The sequence below is a fragment of the Eurosta solidaginis genome, chromosome 2 (assembly GCF_040869045.1).
Source record: "Eurosta solidaginis isolate ZX-2024a chromosome 2, ASM4086904v1, whole genome shotgun sequence".
In the NCBI taxonomy this organism is placed as follows: Eukaryota; Metazoa; Arthropoda; class Insecta; order Diptera; family Tephritidae; genus Eurosta; species Eurosta solidaginis.
The window spans coordinates 290,312,724-290,339,617 of NC_090320.1; the positions used below are offsets into that span (position 1 = coordinate 290,312,724).

At 36.9% G+C, this 26,894-nt stretch overlaps 1 protein-coding gene across 1 annotated transcript in view; it reads right to left on the reverse strand.

Moving 5' to 3' along the window:
* The window catches only part of slf (C-type lectin domain-containing protein slf), a 54,386-nt gene extending 29,468 nt beyond the window's left edge, over positions 1–24,918 (reverse strand). Inside the window, exon 1 of the mRNA XM_067768447.1 lies at positions 24,765–24,918. The gene's annotated coding sequence lies outside the window, so the exon portion shown is untranslated. The remainder of the gene's footprint in view (positions 1–24,764) is intronic.
* Positions 24,919–26,894: the final 1,976 nt, after the last annotated feature.

The window sequence follows — 26,894 nt, forward strand, 5'->3', positions numbered from 1 at the left end:
ATTTAGAGCACTGGAAGTTATTGGCTGTTTGACGATTATAAAATTAAATTTATACAAAAGTAAATTTGCGAGTGTTTGTGTCTTAATATCAAGTTGCAAATCAAAAACACCAAGTTGTCACCAAAATTTGGAAATTTTCTCTGCTATTTGCATCGAGCATTCCATGGAAAATCGTTAATTTTCTCTCTCATATTTTTGAGCTGCTTTCCTTAGAAGAATTTAAAGTTAGTTTCAACTTATGAAAAAAAAAATAAAATAAATTCGTTCAAATGGACAGCAGCCTTATTTTCCTTAGCAACCCTTTTGTCCTGCATATTAAACATCTGAAAAATTCAGAAAGTTCACTTCTGAAAATATACTTGGCGTATAGCTAAAATATAAACAAACGGGTGTAAATTTCCATGTACAGACAATGCTTTAGGTCAATTTTGCTATATGGGATATGAATGAGAAAAAAATAAATAGAGGAACTGGATCTCGCACCTGTCCTATTCAAAGAATTTAATTTCTACTATTTCTATAATTATATAACTTTAACATTCTCTTACTCTTACAATTACTCTTGTTCTAACTTTTATTCTTAATCTTACTCTTGCTATTACTATTACTTTTTCTCTTACTCTTACTGTTATCTTACTCTTTCTATTACTCTTTCTGTTACCCTTACTCTTACTCATACTTTTTTTTTTTGTTTGCGGGAAGGCTGAAAAATGCCTAATGCACCGTCGCAGCAACCGTGTGTCCGCAGACTAAAAAACAGCCCCGTTCTGGAACCGTCGCCCACCCCGGCATCACTTTCGCATTACTTCAGGGTGGCGTTCCATATTTCTCATTTTTGAAGAGCCTAATGTTGTCCCTGCGTCCAGGTTCCCGCTATTTGCTCTGTGTGTTCATTTAATCGCCACTGCTTCGCATGCGCATTTCTCTGCGCTCCCTCTCAGCATCCATCAGGCGTGTCATTACTATAAATGCCATTTTGCTCACTGCAGTCCAGCACTCTTTCCTGTTGCACATATGTGATACTAAATTTCTCGTGGTAGGGTCCTCCCCAAAGACTCCATGCAAGGTGAGTCTTTCTTCGTGGAAACGGGGGCAGTGGAACATGACGTGTTCTGCGTGTTCTAACTCCGTGGTACACATTGGGCAATGAGGATCTTCCTCTATCCTACGCTTCCATAAATACTCTTTGAAATCGCCATGTCCACTCATTATCTGCGTGAGATGGTAGTTCAGTTCGCCGTGCTTCCGCTGATTCCATTGAGCTACGTTCCAAACTAGTGTGAAAGTCCAACGCCCTTTACTCGAGGCCTCCCACCGTTCTTGCCACTTAGCTATTGTTTGTGTCCTTGCTCTTTTCTTGTCTTCTTCAGATGGTCGCTCGATATTACTCTTACTCATACTCCTACTTTACTCCTACTCTTACCCTTGCTCTTGCACTTGCTGTGATTTTTACTTTTACTCTTAAAAGTTTTCTTTCTCTTACTCTTGCTATAACTCTTTTTTTACGTCCACTCTTACTCTTATTCTTACTTCTACTCTTACTCTCACTCTTACTCTTCCTTTTATTCTTACTCTTACTCCTTTTCTCACCCTTACTCTTACTTTAACTCCTTTTTTTAGTCTTACCCTTACTCTTACTCTTAATCTTACTTTTATTCCTACAGTAACTCTTACGCTTGCTCTAACTCTTAGCTGTACACTTACTATTACTGTTTTTCCGGCTCTTGCTATTCTTACAATTTTTATTATTATTACACTTGAACCTCCTATTAGTCTTTTAGGAAGCGTGAGATCCTTTCAAGTTTACTGTTCCTCTTATATTTATTTATTTATCTGGTATTAATCTAGAAAATGTAAAAATTTTCACACAGATTATAAGAAACAAATAGACGTACTAGTATTTAAGCGTAAAACTAAAAATTAGCTAAAAGTTTACGTATATAAATAATTTACTAACGATTTAAATATGTATTTTGTGGAGGAAAAGTTCAGACCCACAGGATTTGAAAGCGTATTAAACTCTTTTAAAGCTCTAAAAATCGGAACATTAGACGCATAATTTGTTCTAACCGTGTCCAACCAGAAAGTGTCGTGATTCCGTAGACTCCTCTTTGAGATGTTGGAACAAATTCTGGCTAGCAGAAATGGGCAGTCAATCGATCCACTTATTAAGTTGAAAATAAAGGTGGGGGACAGAATAGAACGTCTGCTGTCTAACGACTTTAGGCTAATAAGCAGACAGCGACTACTGTAAGAAGGAATCGGGTCATTGGAGTGCAACGGCCGCAGGGCAAAGCGAACAAGACTTTTTGTACACGTTCAAGCCTCGTATTGTGATAATTATAGTTTGGTCTGCAGATAAAAACAGCGTATTCTAGTTTAGCCCGCACAAGAGAGGTGTATAGCAATTTTAAATTGTAGAGATCAGTAAAATTAGAGCTAAAACGTTTAATGAAGGCAAGTGTTGAATGCGCCTTCGCAATTATGTAATTCAAATAGTTTTGAAACAAAAATTTACAATCGAATACAGCACCAAGATCAGTAATTTCACTTTAAGTGGATCATCGAAGACCATCGATTTTATACGATGTGGGTAGCGGACAGCGAGACTTTCAGTAGCAAACATGTGAGCACTTTTTTATATTAAGATATAACTTATTCCGTTTACACCAGTCGGCAACATTCTCTATATCAGATTGTAGACTTACCACGTCTTCATTGCTCGTCATTGTCGAAAAAATCTTTAGATCATCAGCACAAATCAACAGAAAATTTGCGTAATTGAGTAACTGGTTATATCGTTGATGAAAATTATGAAGAGAAGCGGACCCAATATGCTACCCTGTGTAACTGCAGAAGTCGCAATGAAAGGATCAGATGACGCCCCATCAACAGAAAGCACACATTTACGAGATGAGAGATAGGATTCAAACCATTTTAAAAGAGTGGAATAAAACCTTAGAGCTTTCAGTTTCAATAATAAAATTCTGTGATTCACCTTGTCAAAAGCTTTTGAAAAATCCGTGTACACTGAATCAACGCGAATTTGAAACGCAGAAATACAATATTCTGAAAATACGGAGAGGTTTGAAACTGTTGAGCGACCTTTAACAAAACCGTGTTGCTTAACGGAGATCAAGCGATTTACTGCAAAATAAATTTTATTTTTAACTATAGCCTCAAATAGTTTTGAGACTAAGGATATCTTTGAAATTGGTCGATAATTGGCAATACTGTTAATCATTACCACGTTTAAACACTGGAGTGATAGAGCTGACTTTCCAGGCATCAATAAACACTCCTCGTTCAAGTGATTTATTGAATAAACCTAACAATAGAACCTATTACTTTTACTATTACTTCTCCTGCATCTTTCTCTTACACTTGCTCTCTTCTTAAATCATTAGATCTTTCACTCCAATTTCCTATTTTTCTCTCTTCCATGCATACTTCTTTCGAATACTCTTTACATATTTCTCTTCTTCCTGCTCTCTCTATTTTGTTTCGCCCTTTCTTTTCCGCCTCTTTTTCTCTTCTTCTCTTTATGTCCTTCTCGCTACATTTATCTCTCGCAACCCCCTTCTCAGCCACCTTTCTTAAAATTTTATCAAAATAATCGAATTTGCAATGTCGTCAATATCAGTGTAAGTTTTCGGTCATTCGCTCAATAAAAGATGAACGCAAAAGTTGGTAAACAATAAATTTTATGCTACAACTACAACGATGTTACAAACACAGGTGACAATCAAAGTTTATATTTTGCATTTTTTTATAGCTAACCGAATATATATTTTTCAATTTCAACTCTGCTTTTATGATAAAGAAGATTAGGAATGTGAAGCAACAAACTTGTTCTCATTTTTCTCTCAGCATAGTTCTTCTTTCCCTTGCAGAACTTTTATTGATATAAAAAGAACATTATCCAATTTGAAAAGCCTTATTTAACAACAACAAAATTTGAGTTGAACGTGTTGAAACGACAAAAAATCGCCCTGCAGCATTTCATTTCAAAGTTTTTGTTTAGTTGTTTAAAAAACTTAGCAAGTTTAGAGAAGTGACTGGATTTTTGCTCCCTTTATGCTTATTTGAAGGTCATATAGTGGCACTTTGAAAAAAATATAATTTACAACATTTTTAGCACCAATATATGTATATTCTAAATTCAAAAGACTTAAGCGACAAACTTGATGCTTACAGTGCACTAGTGTTTGAATATCAATCGCAAATTTAAAGAATAGGTTAACAAATAAATAAAGATAAAAACAAAATTCAGACACAAATTTGAAAAATTTTGTTATAGAATTTCTGATTCTTAAGTTTATAGAAATCCTAAAACACAGTTAACTCTAAGGCATTTATCATTTTTTTCTTTTCTTGTAAGAAAATGGGAAAACAAATTTTCGCTACATAATTAATATATAATTAATTATATAATTACTAGCTTTACCAGGCGCACGTTGTAATGCCCCAGATCGAATGGATGTTGCGTTATTTTTTCTGTTTTGTTTGTTGATAATTAAATTTATTGTTCTGTAAATTGAATTGAATTTTGTACGCATATTTGGTGAAATTTTCTGTTAAAACATTTTATTCTTGTATCTTATTTTATATTATTGTATTGCTTTTACGTTGCTTTGATTACATTCCGAAGAAGCATGACTGGTGAGCCAATTTTCAAAGTTGATATATGCGCAGGCATTCCTTTTGGTTCTAAGGAGTATAGAAATTCATTTGGATAATTCACAATTTTATCTTCATCTGTAACTGTGTCGATCGATTTATATTTCGTCACTTTACCAGGAAATTGATTTTGAAAGCGATCATTGATTTTGTTAACATGATCATTTTTGGGAGCTAAGATAGTTCTTTCGCATAGCCAAAAAACAAGAACATTTAAATTTAAAATTCTTAATTCTGAAATATGAAAAACTTTCGTCTTGATCGGAGGAACCTCGAGCCAAAATTCGGTGTTGATCGAAGTATAGCAAACACGTTTTCATAGGGAACACACACAGAATTTGATGTTTATAGAAGATGTATGTAGATAGAGTGAAGCTAAACAATTTTTTTAACAGCGGCAGATTACTAAACGTCAAAAAGGCATAACAGCTAAACTCAACAATGCCGTCAAATTTTAGGTGTTAAAATAACTTAAGTTTGTACGGCAGCCATTGTTTTCCCCCATTCCACATTTTACTGGAGGTTTTAGGACTTAACGTCACATAGCTCCTTACCAATTTTAATTATCCTTCCATTATGACATCCAGATATATGCAGTATAATATATTCCATTTGTATGGGAGGTGCCACTCCCCCTTTTTCCCAATTCCGCCTTTTCTTGGTGGTGTTAGGAATTGACCTCATATAACTCCTCATTGAATTTCAATGTTCTGGCATGTATACCTTCAAAGGTATGCAGTACCAAAGATTCCATTTGTATGGGAGGTGCCACGCCACTTTTATATATCGAAATTATTTTTAACCTAAAGCCTTCCCGTTGATCGAAGGAACCCATAACCAAAATTTGGTGATGATTGATGTGTGGGAAATACGTTTCCATAGCGAACACACACACACACAGAATTTGTTTTTTATATATATATATGGCTAAACCGATTTGGGATTTCAAAATCAACTAACCATCATCTCTCCTTCTTGTATCTTTCCTAAAAATTTCATGGCAATCTGTCGAGCCGTTCTCGAGTTATGGAGTTACAATCAAAATGTACACTTCTTTTTATATATATAGACTAGCAAACCCGTCAGACTTTGTTCTGCCCTAAATTTGGTCTATCTGCATACATTTTAATAAGCTTTTTCCGTCTAGCCCTGCCATCCCCCCCTCTTCACTTTTTCTTAATCCTTTTATTCTCTCCTCCCTCCGTCTTTTTCGCTTCATCTATCTCTATCTTCGTCTCACTCTATCTCTTTTTCAGTATCCTTCCCCCTTTTCTCTTCTCTGAAGTTTTTCCCATTCTTCTTCATCCCTTATTGCCAGTCCCAGAGGGTGGTATGTATTTTGTTCCAGTCCCATTCCGAGTCCCAGTCCCACTCCGAGTCTCAGTCCTAGTCCTAGTCCTAATCCCAGTCCCAGCCCGTCTCTGGTCTACTTCCCGGAAAAAAGGATCGTAAATACTAATATAGGCAAATTTATATACCAAATTTCAGGCAAATCGAATAGGACGTATGTAAATAGGTATGGGGTATTATTAATTCATGTCTTTATTTCGGCTTCGCATGCATATTTATCAGTTTTGCCAGGTTGATGCGGCTAATTCGAATATCACAATGAAAATTACTTTAAAGCTCTCAGCAACATCTTTCATTTGATATCCATATTACAGACACATTCTAGGGGTATCCGAGTTCAGGTTTTGGCCTATATCTCGAGACCCTAGTCACCCACGGGTATAAAGATTACTCTGTACTAAAGCACACATCAACAGCTTCAATTCGATACCCATAATGTAAAAACACATCCTAGTGTTAGCCTGATCCACGTTTTGGCCTATATCTCGAGACCCTAGTCACAAATACATAGGTATGAAAATTATCATGTACCAAAGCACTCATCAACAACTTTCATTTGTTATCCATGTTGTATTACCACTTTCTAGGGATACCCGGGTCCACGTTTTGGCCTCAATCTCGAGACCCTGGTCACCAATAGCTATGAAAACTACCATGTACTAAAGCACTCATCAGCAGCTTTCGTTTGTTATCTATATTCTATAAACACATTCTTAGGGTACCCGCGTCCACGTTTTGGCCTATATCTCGAGACCCTAGTCACCCACGGGTACGAAAAGTACCCCATATCAAAGTACTCATAAACAGCTTCCATTTGATACCCATATTGGACAAACATATCCCAGGATTACCCAAGTCCACGTTTTGATCTCAAGACCCTAGCCAGAACGGGATAAAAAGTATTCTATGTCTGTCTCCTGGTTCTAAGCTACCCCTCCACTAATTTTCAGCCAAATCTGTTCATCCGTTCTTGAGTTATAAATAGTGTAACTAACACCACTTTCTTTTATATATATACATCACATTAGAAACTTCAAAAATAACAGCATTTCTCCACTATTTAATGGATGTTATTATACATATAAACCTTCCTCTTCAATCACTCTATCTACTAAAAAAAAGCGCATCAAATTCCGTTGGGTAGTTTTAAAGGTTTGAGCATTCAAAGGGACATAGGGACAGAAAAAGCGACTCTGTTTTATACTACGTAGTGATAGTGATACATGCAAAAATACCAAAAAATAAAACTTTTGTTTAAACAATTTGGCTGATATAAGATAGGAATCAAGTATTTTTTTTTTGATGCAGAACGAAGGTAAATATAAAAGTAGAATTGTTCAAATCTATCCTTCTGTTTATGAGTTATAGCCTGTGTAAACTAAAATTTTATGATTTTTTACTACATTTTGGCAATTTGCCACGCCCCTATAATATATACCTTCAAATTATATTAACTGTACCATCTCACGTAGCTAATCTTTCAAATGCAAGAAACCGTTTTAAAATTGGAGCACTCTGTGTGAAGTTATGTGCATACGTGGCATTTAGCGACTTTATTTTATAAGATTTACTAGCAGACCCGTCAGACGTTGTTCTGCCCTAAATTTGGTCTATCTCCATACATTTTAATAAACTTTTTCCGTCTAACTCTGCCACCCTCCCCCTCCTCACTTTTTCTTAATCCTTTTATTCACTCCTCCCTCCGTCTTTTCGCTTCATCTATCTCTGTTTTCGTCTCACTCTATCTCTTTCTCAGTCTCCTTCTCCTTCCGTCTTTTCTCTTCTCTAAAGTTTTTCCCATTCTTCTCCATACCTTATTGCCAGGCAAATCGAATAGGACGTATGTAAATAGTTATGTGGGTATTATTAATTCATGTCTTTATTTCGGCTTCGCATGCACATTTATCAGTTTTTCCAGGTTAATGCAACTAAATCGAATATCACAATGAAAATTACTTTAAAGCTCTCGGCAACAACTTTCATTTGATATCCATATTACACACACATTCTAGGGGTATCCGGGTCCAGGTTTTGCCCCTATCTTGAGACCCTAGTCACCCAGCGGTATAAAAATTAATCTGTACTAAAGCACTCATCAACAGCTTCAATTTGATACCCATAATGTAAAAACACATCCTAGTGTTACCCTGACGCACGTTTTGTCCTATATCTCGAGACCCTTCACAAATAGGTATGAAAACTACCCTGTACTAAAGCACTCATCAACAGATTTCATTCGTTGTCCATATTCTATAAACACATTCTAGGGGTACCCGCGTCCACGTTTTCGCTTATATCTCGAGACCCTAGTTACTCGCGGGTACGAAAAATACCCCGTATCAAAGTACTCATAAACAGTTTACATTCGATACCCATATTGTACAAACATATTCCAGGATTACCCAGGTCCACGTTTTGATCTCAAGACCCTACCCAGAAACGGATAAAAATTAGCCTATGTCTGTCTCCCGGTACTAAGCTACCCCTCCACCAATTTTCAGCCAAATATGTTCATCCGTTACTTCCTCTTCAATCACTCGTTATCTATTAAAAAAAAAAGCGCATCAAAATCCGTTGCGTATTTTTAAAGGTTTAAGCATTCAAAGGGACATAGGGACAGAAAAAGCGACTTTGTTTTATACTATGTAGTGATGTACATCCATACATACCTATAAACCTACGCCCGAAATTAAAAAACGCAGCGAATGCTATATATGTACGTGTCGCATCAAGCCTCACTCAAAAGCAATTAGCGCGGACAGTTCACAGCGAACAAACACACATACGCATTTTTTGATAAAAATGTTACTTTTGTTTAAACAATTTGGCTGATATAAGAAAGGAACCAAGTATTTTTTTTTTGATGCAGATCGAAGGTAAATATTTCAAAGTTTTACTGAAAAGTAGAATTGTTCAAATCTATCCTTCCGTTTATGAGTTATAGCCTGTGTAAACAAAAATTTTATAATTTTTTGCTACATTTTGGCAATTTGCCACGCCCTATAATATATATATTCAAATTATATTAACTGTACCATCTCTCGTAGCTAAGCTTTCAAATGCAAAAAACCGTTTTAAAATCGGAGCATTCTGTGTGAAGTTATGTGCATACATAGCATTTAGCGACTTTATTTTATAAGATTTATAGATAGATAGATAATTATAGCCCACTCGTTCTAGTAAGAATTCCATATATATTCATAATATGTATGTATGTTATTAAACTAAATATGCTAGCTTCCATGTTTGGAGCGAATATCCAAACATAATTAATCATTTAAGAGGTCAAAATAATTAATAATCAAATAACAAAAAAACAGAAAACTATAAATCAAATGTAGAATTTCCAAGCAAAACTAAAAAGTCAACGCACTTTGCTGAGTAATTTTACAAATATTTACTACGCATAAAAAGTTTGACAAACAGCATCAACACGCTATTTTCGTGTAAATCTACAACAACAACAAAAATATGAAAATATGCTAATAAAATCACGCAAGCTAACAAAAATATCATTGAGCCGCTTACAATTTATTTTCGATAGCAAATATTCGCAAAAATATGAAATTAATTAGAAATTTAAATATCATCATTAATCAACAACACCAACCTGGCGATCGATCGGCAGCTCATTTGCGGCAAGTTTTCTATAATTTTAATCAAATTTGTGCGCTCAATTTACAGCTAATTTGATTACGTGTAAATTAATTTGAGAGTAATTACACTGCAAAAAATCATGCGATTAATTCCTAAAGAGTGTGGTCTTCGATTGATCTCTTTTGTCTATATTTGGTCATAATTGATCACCTTTAGTCACTTTCGGGTACAGTTGGAAAAGTTTGCAATCAATGTAGCACATTTTAAGAAATATTAAAAACACGGCAACGAAATGAGTAAAATAAAAAAGATTACAGGTGACTGAATCGAATTATTTAAGAAAAATACGGTGCCCTATACCGAACCTAAATTACTAAAGGACTTAACGTCTACGCTGGAGTTAGGGTTGAATTTTCGGAGAATATTTTTTATGCCTTTTTGAAAAGCGGGCAAACAACTTACATCAATGAGATTTGGTGGCTTGGCAAACCCTTCGATTGTATTTCTGCAATGAGAAATGTGACTGATGCTATTTGAGTCCTTATTGAATCGAAAAGGAACTATTCTTCCTATATTCCCATATGGGTACAAAGGGGATTGGTCCTATCGATCCCTTTCGGATATAAATGAGTACAATTAGTCTCTTCATAGGACATGCTCAAACAAAAGGGAACAGTTCAACTCATACAAAGAGATTAAAACTGGCATTGATCGCATACTCCTTTGCGACTCATCCCGGATTCATCCTACACTAATCGCAATTTTTGCAGGTTAGGTATCGACTATCTGCACAATATCAAATTTATATTTTATTAAATACGATATCGTCACCCACTAACCAGAAGCATGAATGTGCAATTTTTCCGATATTGAGTTATAGGCCTCATTGTATTACCCTTTAGATTTTCTAGGTTCTACTAAAATCTAGAGCATCCTAAGCACATGGAAACCCCAATAATTTGCAGTGCCATATTCACGAATGTAGAATTCACTCACACAAAGTTGAGCCAGAAAAATGAATGTAGCACATTCATGTTTCCGGCTGGCAACAAGGTAATGATTTTCCTGTTTGTATGACACATTCGTTGATATGGCTCAACAATTTTTGAAAAAACGTAAGAACAGCACACATTCGTATGTTCGAGTGTTGCGGTATACGTGCCTGAAGGTTAGACAGAAATTATTAGAGGAGCTCGTAACTCACCAAAACTTTTCGAGGTTCACATACAATTGTATGGCTATTTTTTTATTTATAATTATTTTACCCAGGGCGCTAACAAACTACCCATGCGATATATATGCTAGTTGAGATATATAAAAGATGAGCTGTATAATGTATTCTTCAAAAAAATGTATAGGTACCGATGAAGAACTTTTAATAGCTGAATATCAGAGAAAAGGTCGTTGTTTAAAGGGAAACCGGTTTATTCGAAGCCGTTGCCTCTTTCCGAATCAAAACTAAAAGACAAAATGTATGAAAAACTGGTTATACCAAGAATATCGTTCTTATTATAAAAATCCAGAGGCCAACGCTTTGCCCGAACCCAACATATCAGAAGATTCTGATTCTGATGAAAATAAGAACTAGTTCTAAGTTTGCATTAAATGCAATTGAATTGAATGTGTTTATTTTTTTTTTTTTTCATTTACATACATACATACTTTCTATAATTCACAGCCGCGGATGTTTTCCCAAGTAATGTGATGCTCAGAATCCCAATCCGCCAGCATAATTGGCCTAGCAGGTCTTGGCTTGGCCCTAACATTATTTAAAAATCAATCTGCATTGATTTGTTTACGTGTTTTGAGGTTAAAGCCATACCATGACCACTTGGGCCAATTCTTGTAGCGTGTTTGGATTCACCGCATCAAAATGCATAGAAAGCATGAGCCAATTTACCTGATCCCGCTATTTTTAATTTTTTTGTATAGATGTGTTAACAAAAAATTAGATCGGCTTTTTAAATTTTTGTTGTGCCACAAAAATGAATATACCGAATCTAGGAGAATAGAAGGGATGCGAGCAGAAAAATTATCTCAGTTGAAAGAGCATAGTGTTAGTATAATATAAGAGTACATTTTGACACTAGAAACTAATTCTTCTAATTTTGACGGAGCAATAAACTTTAAAACTCGATTTCCCAAAAATTACATTTTGCACATTCATGCTTTTGGTAAGCGGGCGACGATATATGCTTTGCGAAATATTCCATACAAAAACAAATATTCGTTTAAATATTAAATGGTTATATTAGTCAAAATATTGAATATGGTGGCGAATGTTAGTAACACTAAGTGATACTCACATCACTAATCTGATACTAAGTAAATAAAGCCACAACAACAATAAACCTGTATGTACGTAAACACATTAATCATTATGTACACACACACATACAAGCAGCAGAGAGATACTCACAAACAAAGCATGTCATCATCAGCTACTACTTCGCTCACATATACAAACGCATATGGTTACACACTACAAATGCACGCGCGTATGGCTGGTGACCAGGTAGAGGATTCTAGAAGAAGAAACGTCTAAACATTTGCGCAGAGAGTATAAAAGCAGCAGAAGCTGAGTAGTCAGTAAGCAGTTTGATTTAAGCACGCTATTGGTTGCGAAGTATAAGTGTTATTGTGAAGTACTTTAATAAAGACCATTTTGCATTATTGAATATTGGAGTTATTTATTCAACAGTTTAGCGATACGAACGCTAGTAGAAGGTTGCAAATAAGCGAAATTTCAGTAAATTCGTTACAATATTAATAAAAGTCAAACTTAGATCACAGTGATTTATATGAATCATAAAATTATGTCTGTTTTCTTTTTCTTGCTACTTTGTAATATATAAACGCCACAATGGCTATTAATAAATTATTAGCTTATTGAATAAACAAATATGTATGATTTTTGCTGTATTTTTTTTTGTAACGTAAGAAACGTGCTTGCATGGTTTTACTATTAGATATACATATGTATTTACAAAGTAAGTGTTATTTGTATTTTAATTTAACAGCATATTTATTATAAATGTTCGCAATTGCATCTTCAATATGTATGAGTGTAATTGTGATTATCTGCAATTAGCTTCATGGAGTTATTAAAAAAATTTAATTTTTATGCAAAAAAATGATGATTGCGAAACTTGCTCATCTTTGGAATGATTCAGGGAGTAACTACGACTTTTGTTGTAAAATTTTTAAGGAATTATTGCTTTACTAAATTTTTAATATCTTGCTGAAAAATTATATGTATTTTTGTGTGTTTTTTTTTCTTTTCACTGCAAATAAAGTATTTTTTAGCTAAACATTTTGTTATTAAAAACAGTGATATTTGCTAAATGATATTTTTCGATCAAACAACTTTTTAACTAAAACTGCCTTACGTGCCTTGCAGCCAAAACCAAGGATAGATTCCTGTCATGATGTTAATGAACAGGCAGACTACGTATCTAAGCAAGGTGCTTTAGCAGCATTCCATTGCCCAGAGCCCTTCTGTCAACTCACAAGAGCACACACTAGGGGAAATCATAAGTAACTGGGAAACAAAGCAGTTCAGACGACAGTAAATTAAATGCCCATGGCAAAGGCAGGAGAAATGTTTTATACTCCCAGTAACGAAAGTATCAGCCAGGGATTCAAGGGGTTGTGTAGCGCAATATATAGCTTCTCCAACCCAATTGTCAACCTCACCTTCGAGCGGCGAATCCCGTTTCACTAACAGACGAGGCTCTGGCGACCCCAAGCTCCTCATGGAACACAATAGATCTAAATAAAGGTCGCAGTGCATCGAGGCCTAATAATAATAATAATAATAATAATAATAGCCTATGCTGGCCTTGCACGAATCACCACGGTCAACAACGGAAGACTTGGGCAACGAAATTTCTACTTAGATGTTTATAGGACTTATATCCTACAAAATTATAACAAATCCAAGTAAAAAAAAGCTCTTAAAAAGCGCGTCTCCATGATTTTTTGTTTTTTTTTTTTTCAGTAAAAGATATTTCTAAAATAGAAAAATGAATATAGCTAAGCACATTTAAATAAGCTAGACTATAAAAATAAATGTAAGGCGCGATAACTTCCGAAGAGATTTTAAGCCGAGCTTCTCTTCCAATTCGCGTCGTTCTCCTTTTTTAATTTTCCCTTCAAATTGGCGGGATGAGTTTTCACTGAAAAGCTTTTCATGGCAGAAATACACTCGGGAGTGCTTGCCACACACTGCCGAGGGGCGACCCGGCTTCTAATTGTTTCTTAAATTTTGATATTGCCAGGATCTTCGGTGTAGTAAATGGAGCACACTACCATCACACCACGGCGGCCGCGACCGGTACTGATGTCTCCTTTACTTTACTTCTGATATCTTCCTTTACTTGTTCCCCTAATTTCGTTTCATATGCTTTTCTTTCCTTTTATTTCTTTCCTTACCATTAATTTTTTTTTTCATTTCTTTTCCATTGTTTTCCATTCATTAATTTCCTTTCTTTTCCTTTTCCTTTCCTCATTTGTATCCTTTTCTGTCCTTTCCTTTAATTTATTTTATATTTTTTATATATATTTTTTTTAAATTTATTTTGTTTTATTTAATTTCATATTATTTTATCTTTTTCAATTTTATTTTATTTTTTCTTAATTTCATTTTATTTTATTTTGTTTTGTTATACATATTTTGGTTGTTTTTAACTTTTTTCACTTATTTATTTTTTATTTTTTTGTTCAATTAACTAACAAAATTGTTGCGAACAACAAGACGGATAAATTTTCCAACTTGAATATTTGCGTTTGTTTTTGTAAACTCTTTAAATATCAGCAATGAAAATTACACATTTACTCAACATTGCTGATTGTCGTGCTATGCTTCAAAGAAACAACTCTCTTTCTTCGTTTTCTCGAGAGATCAGATCTGTGTAATAGTCAGTTCATTTAAATGAGGCCTTTTATAAACGCATTAACATGGAAAACGTATCGTCCGTAGTGTGAGTGTAATAATCCTCATAGTTTGAATATATGTTTGCAATTTGTAGTCGGGTCATTTTTAAATTGATATTTAAGCGCTCCTAGAGAAGACCTTTCTAAAAATACCTAATTATTCATACCTTAGAATTATAATTTGGTCGTAAAATGGGCGCAAAGTTTCCGACTTACTTACTTATAGATAGCTTGCAGTTTCTGTGCTTTAGGTCACAAAGTAAAAGACAGGCTCCCCAAAGTAGTAACGACTTACCTCTAACAAAAGTTATTTAGTAATACCCGCATTATACATTTTGAATCGGTGCATAGCTTTTTAGCTTTCTTCATTTCCTTATTTCGCCCCACCACTATGCCATAATAATGAATGAAACAGTTACGTTTGAATAGCCGAAATATGTATTTGAATGGCAGTGGTGCGACATAACTGAATTAAGTCATTTGAGAAATTCATTCATTCATTCATTTAAGCCATGCTCCAAATGCATAATTAAGTGAACAAAAGTGGGAATAATACAAAACTCTTTGACGTTGCGCATAGTAAATGGGCGTCAAATGGAAAGATATTTTAATTAAATAAAACATTTTGTTTGTGAACTTGAAAAGGTTAGATGTTAACAAAGGTGTGTTGAAATTGTTATCGAAAAAGTTCAAAAGTGTCATAGCATTCATAAGCGTTAACGCGCTTACGTATGACTTTTGGTGAAGACGTAAAGACAATATGAAGGGCTTACGAAACGATGTTGGCAGGAATTTTGCTCTCAAAACTAACTTATTACAAGAAATTAAAGATTTGACCTGCAAACTTGTTACCGAAATATAGCAGTTGTGTGCACTTTAAGTTCATATAAGCTTACGAATCTATATGGAAAAGGGTTCAAGAGCGAACTTGATATGTTTATGAGTTTTCCCCTCAATTTTAGCAGTAAGAAGAGCTTAATAAATGGTGGCATTTTCGTAAAGAAGTCACTTTTTTTTAAAGAAAATGTCTAAAGTCTTAAGAAACGAAGGTGTTAAGACATGACGTACTGCTTTGATAATAAAAACTTATGTTGTTGTTGTGGTACTGATAAAGATACCCCTCTTGGAAGGGTCGTGCTGCACAACCCTTCTTACTAATAGTAATTATTTCCGCTTTAATTAACGGTTTTCTTGGGAGCTTCTCAATTATAAACATATCACAAATTTTTTATGACTGTTTTCCAAATTGTTAAAAATTAATAAATTTTTTCAGGCTTAGCAAAAACTATAGTGTAAAAAAAATTTTACAAATGAAAAAAAAATTTAATATTAAAAAAATCGCAGCTAAAACTAAAAAAATCAAAATAATTTAAAAATCTTGATAAAAATTTCCCAAATAATTCATATAAAATAAAAATTATAAATAATTTTTCAAAATTATTAAATACTAGTAGAGTTCCCGACGTCGTTCGGGTATAAATAAAAGCAGTACTATATAGACTAATATATTAGACTAATCCCAACCCCCATTTGTATGGCAGATGACACGCCCCTTTTTCGCTATCCCCAATTTTTCCCGAAGGGGTAGGGATTAGTCTTATATACATCCTCACCTAATTTCAGTCGTCTAGTTTTAATACTTTCACATATATTGACAACGAAAAATTTCAGTTGTATGGGACGTGCCACGCCCCCTTTTTCGTTATACCTAGTTTTTCTGGAGGGCATAGGGATTGGTTTCATATAACCACTCACCTAATTTCAGTCGTCTAGCCTTAATAATTTCAGATATATTGACTACGAAAAATTGCAGTTGTATAGGAGGTGCCACGCCCCCTTGTCGAAAACTTTTTTTATATAGCCTACCATAGATTGACGCACTCAGGGTATGTCATGGCAAAATTTCTTTCGATTCCAATCTGCGGTTTAGGCTGCAAGTCCAAACATACATACAGACATACTTTCACAAATATATAGTAGAGATAGCAAAAATAATAAAAACATAAATAAAAATATCAAAATAAAGATGAAAATATAAAATGTAAAATAAAAAAATTATAATTATATCAAAAATTTATGAAATTCAACAAAGGCTGTTTCAAGTTTTTTTTATTATTTGTTATATAATTTTTAACGAATTTCAAAAAATAAAAAAAAAAATTCAAACAGCCAAACATTTTGTTGTTGTGTTTCATCAATTTTGAATTACATTTTATATATTATTATAATTTTTAAATTTTCAAATTACATTTTTATTTTTATGTTTATATCTTTATTATTTTTGCCATTTTTACTAGTTTTTTTATTTATATTATACTAGCCTTTACCCGCGGCCCCGTCCGCAAGGAAAATTTTAAATATATGGGCTATTCGCGTTAGCCTGCTTATTATCTGTTTAAAATTTTGTTTTCTGTCTAATGCATTTTATTTTTGTAATTGAGTAAAAAAAAGGACTAAATGAGCTGATAACCTGATAGGATCCCAAATGATCCCGAAATTATCCAGAAAAAGCTATGAAATTACACCCACGCTATCGCGGACGGATCCCGAAAACCATCCAGAAATGCCCCGAAAGGGTCTCCAAAAGTTCCCCGAATAGTCCCAAAAAAACCCGAAATGACAGCGACACGATTCTAGACGTATCCAGAGAACCACACAGAAATGATCCCTGAAGGTTTTCCAAAATGATCCCGAAAAGGTTCCGAAATGACCCTGACGGGCTCCCGGGCGGATCTCAAAAACCATCCAGAAAATATCCAGGAAGGGTCCCTAAATTATCCCGACTAACTCCAGAAAAAGTTCCGAAATGGCTCCGAGGGGATCCACGATGGATCGCGAAAACCATACAGAAATGATTCCGGAAGGATTCCAAAATGATCCCGAAATAGTCCGGAATTGACCCAGATGGGATCCCGCACAGATCCAGAAATGATCCCGGAAGGGTGCAAAAACTATCCCGGAAAAGTAACAAAAAATCCCGAAATGGCTCCTACGGCATCCCGGACGGATCCAGAAATGATCTCGGAAGGGTCCCCAAATGATCCCAAAATGGTCCCGAAATGACCCTGATGGATCCGGCAAACCATCAAGAAATTATGCCGAAAGGGTCCCAAAATGATCCCGAAATAATACAGAAAAAGTCACGAAACCAAATGATCCCGTATTAGCCCCGAAAAGGTTCCGAAATAACCCCGACGGGATCCCGGACAAATCCCGAAAACCATCCAGAAATGATGCCGGAAGGAATCCCAAATGATTCCGTAAAAGTCCCGCATTGATTCCGACGGGATCCCGAACGGATACCGAAAATCATCCAGAAGTGATGCCGGAAAGGTCCTCAAATGATCACCTAATAGTCCCGAAATGACCTTAAGGGTCATGGACGGATCCCATAAACCATCCAGAAATGATCCCGATATAGTCCCGAAGAAGTGCCGAAATGACCCTGACGGGATCTCGAACGCACCCCTAAATGACCCTGACGGGATCCCGGACAGATCCCGAAATCCATCCAGAAATGATCTTGGGAGGGACCCCAAATGATCCCGAAAAAGTCCCGCAATGATTCCGAGGGGATCCTGATCGGATACCGAAAGCCATCCAGAAGTGATGCCGGAAGGGTCCTCAAATGATCACCTAATAGCAAAATGACCCTGACGGCATCCCGGACTGATCCCAAAATCCATCCAGAAATGATCTTGGGAAGGTCCCAAAATTATCCCGAAATAGTCTCGGAAAAGTTCAGAAATTACCCTGACGGGTTCCCGGACGAATCCTGAAAGCCATCTCTAAATGATCCCGAAAAAGTCCCGAAATGACCCTGACTGGACCCCGAAAGGATCCCGAAAACTATCCAGAAATGATGCCGGAAATGTCCTCATATGATCACCTAATAGTTCCGAAAAGACCCTGACGGGATCCCGAACGGATCCCGACAACTATCTAGAAATGATGCCGAAAGGGCCCGCAAATGATCCCGTATCAGTCGAGAAAAAGTCCCGAAATGAACCCGACGGGATGCCGGACGAATCCCAAAAACCATCCAGAAATGATGCCGGAAGGGACACCAAATGATCCCGAAAAAGTCCCGCAATAATTCCGACGGGATCCTGAGCGGATACCGAAAACCATCCAGAATTCATGCCGAAAAGGTCCTCAAATGATCACCTAATAGTCCCAAAATGACCCTGACGGCATCCCGGACAGATCCTGAAATCCATCCAAAAATGATCTTGGGAGGGTCCCAAAATTATCCCGAAATAGTCTGGGAAAAGTCCAGAAATTACCCTGACGGAACCCGGACGAATCCTGAAAACCAATCTTAAATGATGCCGAAAAAGTCCCGAAATGACCCTGATGGGACCCGGAAGGAATTCCGAAAACTAACCAGAAATGATGCCGGAAAGGTCCTCAAATGATCTCCCAATAGTTCCGAAAAGACCCTGATGGGATCCTGAACGAATCCCGACAACTATCCAGAAATGATACCGAAAGGGCCCGCAAATGATCTCGTATTAGTCGAGAAAAAGTCCCGAAATGACCCCGACGGGATGCCGGACGAATCCCAAAAACCATCCAGAAATGATGTCGGAAGGGACCCCAATGATCCCGAAAAAGTCCCGCAATTATTCCGACGGGAATCTGAACGGATACCGAAAACCATCCAGAAGTGATGCCGGAACGGTCCTCAAATGCTCACCTAATGGTCCCAAAATGACCCTGAGGGCATCCCGGACAAATCCCGAAATCCATCCAGAAATGATCTTGGGAAGGTCCCAAAATGATCCCGAAATAGTCTCGGAAAAGTCCAGAAATTACCCTGACGGGTTCGCGGACGAATCCTGAAAGCCATCCTTAAATGATCCCGAAAAAGCCCCGAAATGACCCTGACGGGATCCTGAAAGGTTTCCAAAAACTATCCAGAAATGATGCCGGAAAGGTCCTCAAATAATCCCCTAATAGTTCCGAAATGACCGTGACGGGATCCCGAACGGATCCCGACAACTATCCAGAAATTATGCCGAAAGGGTCCGCAAATGATCCCGTATTAGTCGAGAAAAAGTCCCGAAATGACCCTGACTGGACCCCGAAAGGATCCCGAAAACTATCCAGAAATGATGCCGGAAATGTCCTCAAATGATCTCCTAATAGTTCCGAAAAGACCCTGACGGGATCCCGAACGGATCCCGACAACTATCCAGAAATTATGCCGAAAGGGTCCACAAATGATCCCGTATTAGTCGAGAAAAAGTCCCGAAATGACCCCGACGGGATCCCGGACGAATCCCAAAAAACATCCACAAATGATGCCGGTAGGTATCCCAAATGATCCCGAAATAATCCCGAAATGACCTCGTCGGCATTCCGGACGGATACCGAAAATTATCCAGAAATGATGCCGGAAAGGTCCACAAATGATCCCCTAATAGTCCCGAAATTACCCTGATGGGATCCCGGAAGGATCCCGAAAACCATCCAGAAATGATGCCGGAAGAGCCCCCAAATGATCCCGAAAAAGTCGCCAAATGACCCCGACGATATCCCGGACGGATCCCGAAAACCATCCAGAAATGATGCCGGAAGAGCCCGCAAATGATCCCGAAAAAGTCCCCAAATGACCCCGACGAGATCCCGCACGGATCCCGAAAACCATCCAGAAATGATGCCGGAAGAGCCCCAAATGATCCCGAAAAAGTCCCCAAATGACCCCGATATACTCCAGAAAAGGTTCCGAAATGGCTCCGAGGGAATCAACGACGGATCGCGAAAACCATACAGAAATGATTCCGGAAGGATCCCAAAATGATCCCGAAATAGTCCGGAAATGACCCAGATGGGATCCCGCACAGATCCAGAAATGATCCCGGAAGGGTCCAAAAACAATCCCGGAAAAGTAACAAAAAATCCCGAAATGGCTCCTACGGCATCCCGGACGGATCCAGAAATGATCTCGGAAGGGTCCCCAAATGATCCCAAAATGGTCCCGAAATTACCCTGATGGATCCGGCAAACCATCAAGAAATTATGCCGGAAGGGTCCCCAAATGATCCCGAAATAAAACAGAAAAAGTCACGAAACGACCCCTAGAGGATCCCCAATTGATCCCGTATTAGCCCCGAAAGTCCCAAAATGACCCTGACGGGATCCCTAAAGGATTCCGAAAACAATACAGAAATGATGCCGGAAAGGTCCTCAAATGATCCCCTAATAGTCCCGAAATGACTGTGACGGGATCCCGACAACTATCCAGAAATGATGCCGAAAGGGTCCGCAAATGATCCCGTATTAGTAGAAAAAAAGTCCCGAAAGGACCACGACGGGATCCCGGACGAATCCCATAAACCATCCAGAAATGATGCCGGTAGGTATCCCAAATGATCCCGAAATAGTCCCGAAATGACCTCGTCGGCATCCCGGACGGATCCCGAAAATTATCCAGAAATGATGCCGGAAAGGTTCCCAAATGATCCCCTAATAGTCCCGAAATTACCCTAATGGGATCCCGGACGGATCCCGAAAACCATCCAGAAATGATGCCGAAAGGGTTCCCAAATGATCCCGTATTAGTCGCGAAAAAGTCCCGAAATGACCCCGACGGGATCCCGGACGGATCCCGAAAACCATCCAGAAATGATGCCGGATGAGCCCCAAAATGATCCCGAAAAAGTCCCCAAATGACCCCGACGAGATCCCGGACGGATCCCGAAAACCATCCAGAAATGATGCCGGAAGAGCCCCCAAATGATCCCGAAAAAGTCCCCAAATGACCCCGACGATATCCCGGACGGATCCCGAAAACCATCAAGAAATGATGCCGGAAGAGCCCCCAAATGATCCCGAAAAAGTCCCCATATGACCCCGACGAGATCCCGCACGGATCCCGAAAACCATCCAGAAATGATGCCGGAAGGGTCCCCAAATGATCGCGAAATAGTCCCGAAATGATTCCGGAGTAGTCCCGAAAATGTTCCAAAATAATCCCGACGGGATCCCGGACGGATCCCGTAAACTATACAGAAATGATCCCGGAAGGGTCCCAAAATGATCCCGAAATTGTTCCGAAAAAGTCCCGAAATTACCCCGGCGTAATCCCGGACCGATCCCGAAAACCATCCAGAAATGAACCCGGAAGGGTCTCGATATGACCCTTACGGGATCACAAGTAAGGTGAAGCTAATTATAAAACCATGTTAATAAGGCAGCAGGCGCATTGGAGCGAATAAAAAGTTTGATAGAAACATACAGGTAAAGCTAATAGAAGCGTGCTAATAAAAACAATTGATGGAGGGCGGATGGCGGGAGTAGAGGAGAGGACCACTGATCGTTCCTCCAAAATTGTCTAGATCTCGTTCTGTATGTACCAGATACCAAAAACTATTGATTTAGGAGAAAATTTAGATTGAGTTATAACAATTTATGGATTTTACACCAGAGGGGGAGATAAAGGGGGCGGGCGGAGGGTGTCACTGCTTACTTTGTAAGCCCTCGACTTATTTGACCCCTTGAGTCTGTGATATTGGTGAAGGCCAGTATACGTAAAGTTATAATGTGTAAAAATTATGAAAAATAATTTCTCGAAGGGTCGTGGGACCGCCACCCCTCTTTCCATGTTCGAAAAAAATTTCGCTAGTAGACTACTGTCTGTGTCCCAAATTTCATCAAAATCCGTGTAGTCATTCTGGCGTGATTCAGTCGCAAAGACGAAAAAATATAATAATTAAATTATAACTGTTCCTAGGGGGCGGGGACCACGCCCCTTTTGAAAAATATATAGCTAGTAGATCCTTCTAGACTATTGGCTATATGTGTGCAAATTTCATCCAAATCGGTCCAGCCGTTCTTGCGTTATTGAGTCACAAAGACAAACGTCTGGACAAACATCCAAACATCCAAACATCCAAACATCCAAACATCTTAACATCCAAACTTTCCCATTTATAATATATATTAGATTATAATTTTTTTTTAATTTGAATAAAACTAACAACAAAAACCATTATCTTTTACAAATATAAAAAATTTAAACAAATAAAAAAAATGTGTTTGTAATTATATTAAAACAAATAAAATAATATCAGACGCAACAAAAAAGTTATTGATGATTTTTAAGAAAAAATGTTGAGTTAAAATATAGGAAGCAATAAAAAAATACTAATATTAAAAAAAGAAAATCATTATATATTACAGATATAAAAAAATAAAAAATTTATATATAATATTAATTAGCAAAAAAAATCTAAAATAACAAAACACAACCAAAACTATATATGACAGTTTTAATTTTCTTTTTTTTTCAATTTTTTTTTTATAAACGCATTTCATTTCATATTCATCAGAAATTTAATTTTCTTGATTATTTTTGAAGACTTTTTTAAATTTTCTTTAAAATGTTTTTATTTTGTGTCAGCCTATTTGATATGCATGATCATTGGTGCGACACGCGCTCAAGGCCTTGGCAATAATTTTTTGTCAGTATTATAGCTGTCATATTTTTTCTTAGTTGAAAAAAAAATATTTTATTTTATAATTTTTTTTTATTTAAGGTTTTTTGTAATCTACCTCTTGTTTTTACGAAATTTGTTTTTACTATGTTCAATCATTTAAAGAAGTGCTTTTTAAATTTTTTTTTTTAACGGTTATCAGTTAGTAATTGCTTTTTTTGAGAAAAATTTAAATAATCATTATTAATTAGATGCGCCATCTCACATTGGGTATTTACGAACAGCCACTCAAACAAGTACGCTTACCAAAAAACTTCAGGGTGTATGCAGATTATCATGGATTAACATAAAGAGAGCCCTAAAAACTACCTCGAAAGCAACATGGCATACCACTCTGCAGAAACCACCTGCAGACCTAATGGTCAAAAATATAGCGTTACCAACTGCAAAAAGGCTTAAGGTCCTGGGTGGCATGAGGGCAGGCCATATTGCCACAAAAGTATAGGGCCATTGAATATGGGGCGAACAGACTGCATGGCCCCTGAGCTAAGAAAGAGCTCCTCGGGCCACAATGGAGCCGGAGGGTTGGCACAAGGGTGCGAAAATGGCAGAACATACTATATACGTACATACCGATGATTCCAAATTAACGGAATAGAAATAGCCTGATTCTACAGGCTGTCAGATCACTGCAGTGTGTTTCATACGAAAATTGTAGCCGTGAAGAATGCAGCGGAAATTCTTAAGCCACAGTCGTGTCAATATACCGCACGTTTTATGGTAATCAGATGGAATTCAAAATTTAATTTTGTTGGGAAAACGCAAAGTTGAGCTGAGCAGAGCTCACAGAGTATATTAATTTTGTTTGCATAACGGTTATCCGTTGTTATTGAAATTTACCAAGTTTGTTTATTTTTTTAATACAAAAGACTTAATCAACTAATTTCAGTTCCAGATTTTTTTTTTACTTGAAGTCCATAAAAGCCTCGCCAACCGGTTTACTTTCTACAAATTTAAATATATGAAAACTTTTCAACGATTCCATAGGCTTACAAAGTGAAATTCCGAGCAGTTATGTTCTGAAACATACACACTTTTCAAAACAAACTAAAGACTTCGGCAACGAACTCGCTGTCAATAAAAATTCCTAGTACACACAAGACTTAAGAAACGAACTTTCTATATTTTGTTAATCTAACTACGGGCCGTTTTCTTATGTGGGCTTTAAAATTTAACTGCGCTATAAACACAAGTTTCGTTCATAAAAACCTTTAAAGTTTACATGAGAAAACAGCACTAAAAGCTTTAATCTGAAAAAGGGGCTTAAGGACATCGAAGAAACACTGAACATTTTTATGATTTCACAATTTCAAGGTGCGAAATCAAAAAAATTGGAAAGATTAAGTATAGCAAAGTCACAGCCAAGCACATTTAAGTCCATTCGTTCACATTTCCATAACGTTTAAGTTCTTTTAAGGTCCATATGCATAAAATATTTAAGACATTGTTAACACTTTAAGTCATTCACTGTCAATTTGGAATTTTTTTTTTTTTAATTTATAAGCTCATTTATCCAGTCCCTTTCACACTTTTTACATCAATTTGTTTTTCTTTTAGTCCATTTCGAATGTAATCCATTTAATTGCGTAACACTCGTTTTACGCTGAGTGAGATTTTTTTTGCCGCTTGAATTTCAATTACTTGTATTTTTCAGTTATCCTTTTTTGGATGACCGCCAGCGCGCGTTCACATTTCGCTTACCTTTTTTTCTATTTCACTAAGAATTGTTTAATTGAATAATTTGTGTGTGTGTCCACCGAATCTGGTACGACAACCAGACACTGTAACTTGCAAACGAAAACAAAAGTCAAATGCGAGTGGCAAAGTGTTTTATAGCCACTTAGAGTGTCACAGCGCACAGCAGAGTAGTTGGCGAAGTAACAAACCAGTCAGTCAGTCGGCAACAGCACCACCACTAACAAATTAGCACAATAACAGCTTGGCACATACATACAATCACTCTGTTTAAAGCCTTATTATCAATGTGTTTTGTGTGGTTTTATTTTTTCTTTTTACTTTTTTGCTCCTGTATTAACAAATTTAAAATTGTGTATGGAGGGCTGCTCATATGTGTGTATGTGTATGTGTTGTATACATATACATGTATGATGATCATCATCGCCTATTATTTCATCTAAATCGATAGAATTTTGTGCTTGCGCGCTTGTTTGCTAAGTCTTTGTTTTTATTTTTGATGTTGACAGTTTTTTAATATTAAATGAGTTGAACGATTGTTTATTTGCAATGCATTGATGCAGATTTGATGGTAGTTGTATTGTTGGCCGCTTACTGGCATTTCCAGCAGTATTCGTGTGCCGGTTGCTGCCCGGTTGCTCGGTTGTAAGGAACTTAATTTGAGGAAGTTTTTATAAAATACGCTTTCTTTTCTCTCTTCCCTCACTCGCTCTTTACTGCATAAGCCATCAACTCCCCTTATCTCATAGAAAATCTCATATTGCAACTACTTTATGCAATGGCCCTACGCTTGTAGCAGTGCTTCGCCCCATCCAATAGGTGCAACCTCACGTAATTTTGAGGTATATATTTTGGACAGAATTCTTTGGGAAACAGTGACTCCATAAACTGACGCAGTAGTTTAGCTCACGCATGGATCGAAGTTTGATGAGGCAAAACCCGAAGCTGTTATCTATGGACCGAACTTCAAAAACCAATATTCATGCGATGCTACCCCACCATTATTTAGGCAGAAATCCATGCAACACAAGTTTGCAGTAGGGAATTTATTGGAAGAGGCTTATTCTCGAGGAGTTTCCTCATTATTTCAGACAGCCAGGAAGCCTTGCCAAGTATTGGAGTTCTTTTCTCTCCTCTTAGACACGACGTAGCTCATGGATCATAAATCGTTCCCGAGATGTTCGGGCTAGTACCTTAATGGTGCTATGTTACCGGAGCGTACCGGATTTATATCCGGCAAAGGGCCATCAACATCGATAACACTCCCCAAAGCCTTCGAGGAGTGTCTTTATCGTTAATACAACAACAACTTAGCTCGTAGCAGAGCATAAGAAATCTTATCACTTATGCTCTGGCTCTGCTCTATGCTCTGTTCATGTTCAAACCCTAAGAAGGAGCATATTTTGGACTGCTACTGCTATTCTTGAGTAGCAAATGCAAACTCCAATTAAATCTTTTTATTTCTTTTTTTTTTTTTTGTTTCTTTCCTAGTTTAACTAATGTCATTAAGATGTTAAATTTGTATAACATTTTACTCAGAGTTCATCTCAATTAATCGCATCGTTTCATTGATTGTTTTCAGCAGCTGTAATAAATTAAAGATAGGATATATTAAGGCATCATATACACACAAACATACAAGATAATAAGAACCATACATATGTGTGTACGTATCGCTTCCGTAGTGAGGGTTTCTTGCGCGCGTGGCAAAATATTTTTTGTTTTTTCAGTTTTAATTTGCTGAATGAACGTTCGCAGCTAACAATTGATACTGAGATAGTCAAGAGTATTTGAAGTGCCACTCACAAGTTTGGAAAAACATTTTCTCCGTACGAGTTTATAAAAGGAAGTTTTAGGTTCAATTTCTTTTCTACTGCGAAATAATATTTTCCATAAATCAGTTATAATAAAAATACAAATTATCCAGGAATTTCTGCTTTTCGGACCATTCGGAGCCCCCCCCCCCCTGTGAGTACCTGTGACCCCCCTCTCTCTGCCACTGTATGACTGGTGGGCGTTTGCATACAAATCAAGCCGACTTAAATATTTATTAAAAAAATAAAAATGAAATGCTTGACCACTTCATTATAATATTTATGGTGTAAAATTTCAACACTATTAATTGTATTTTTTTAA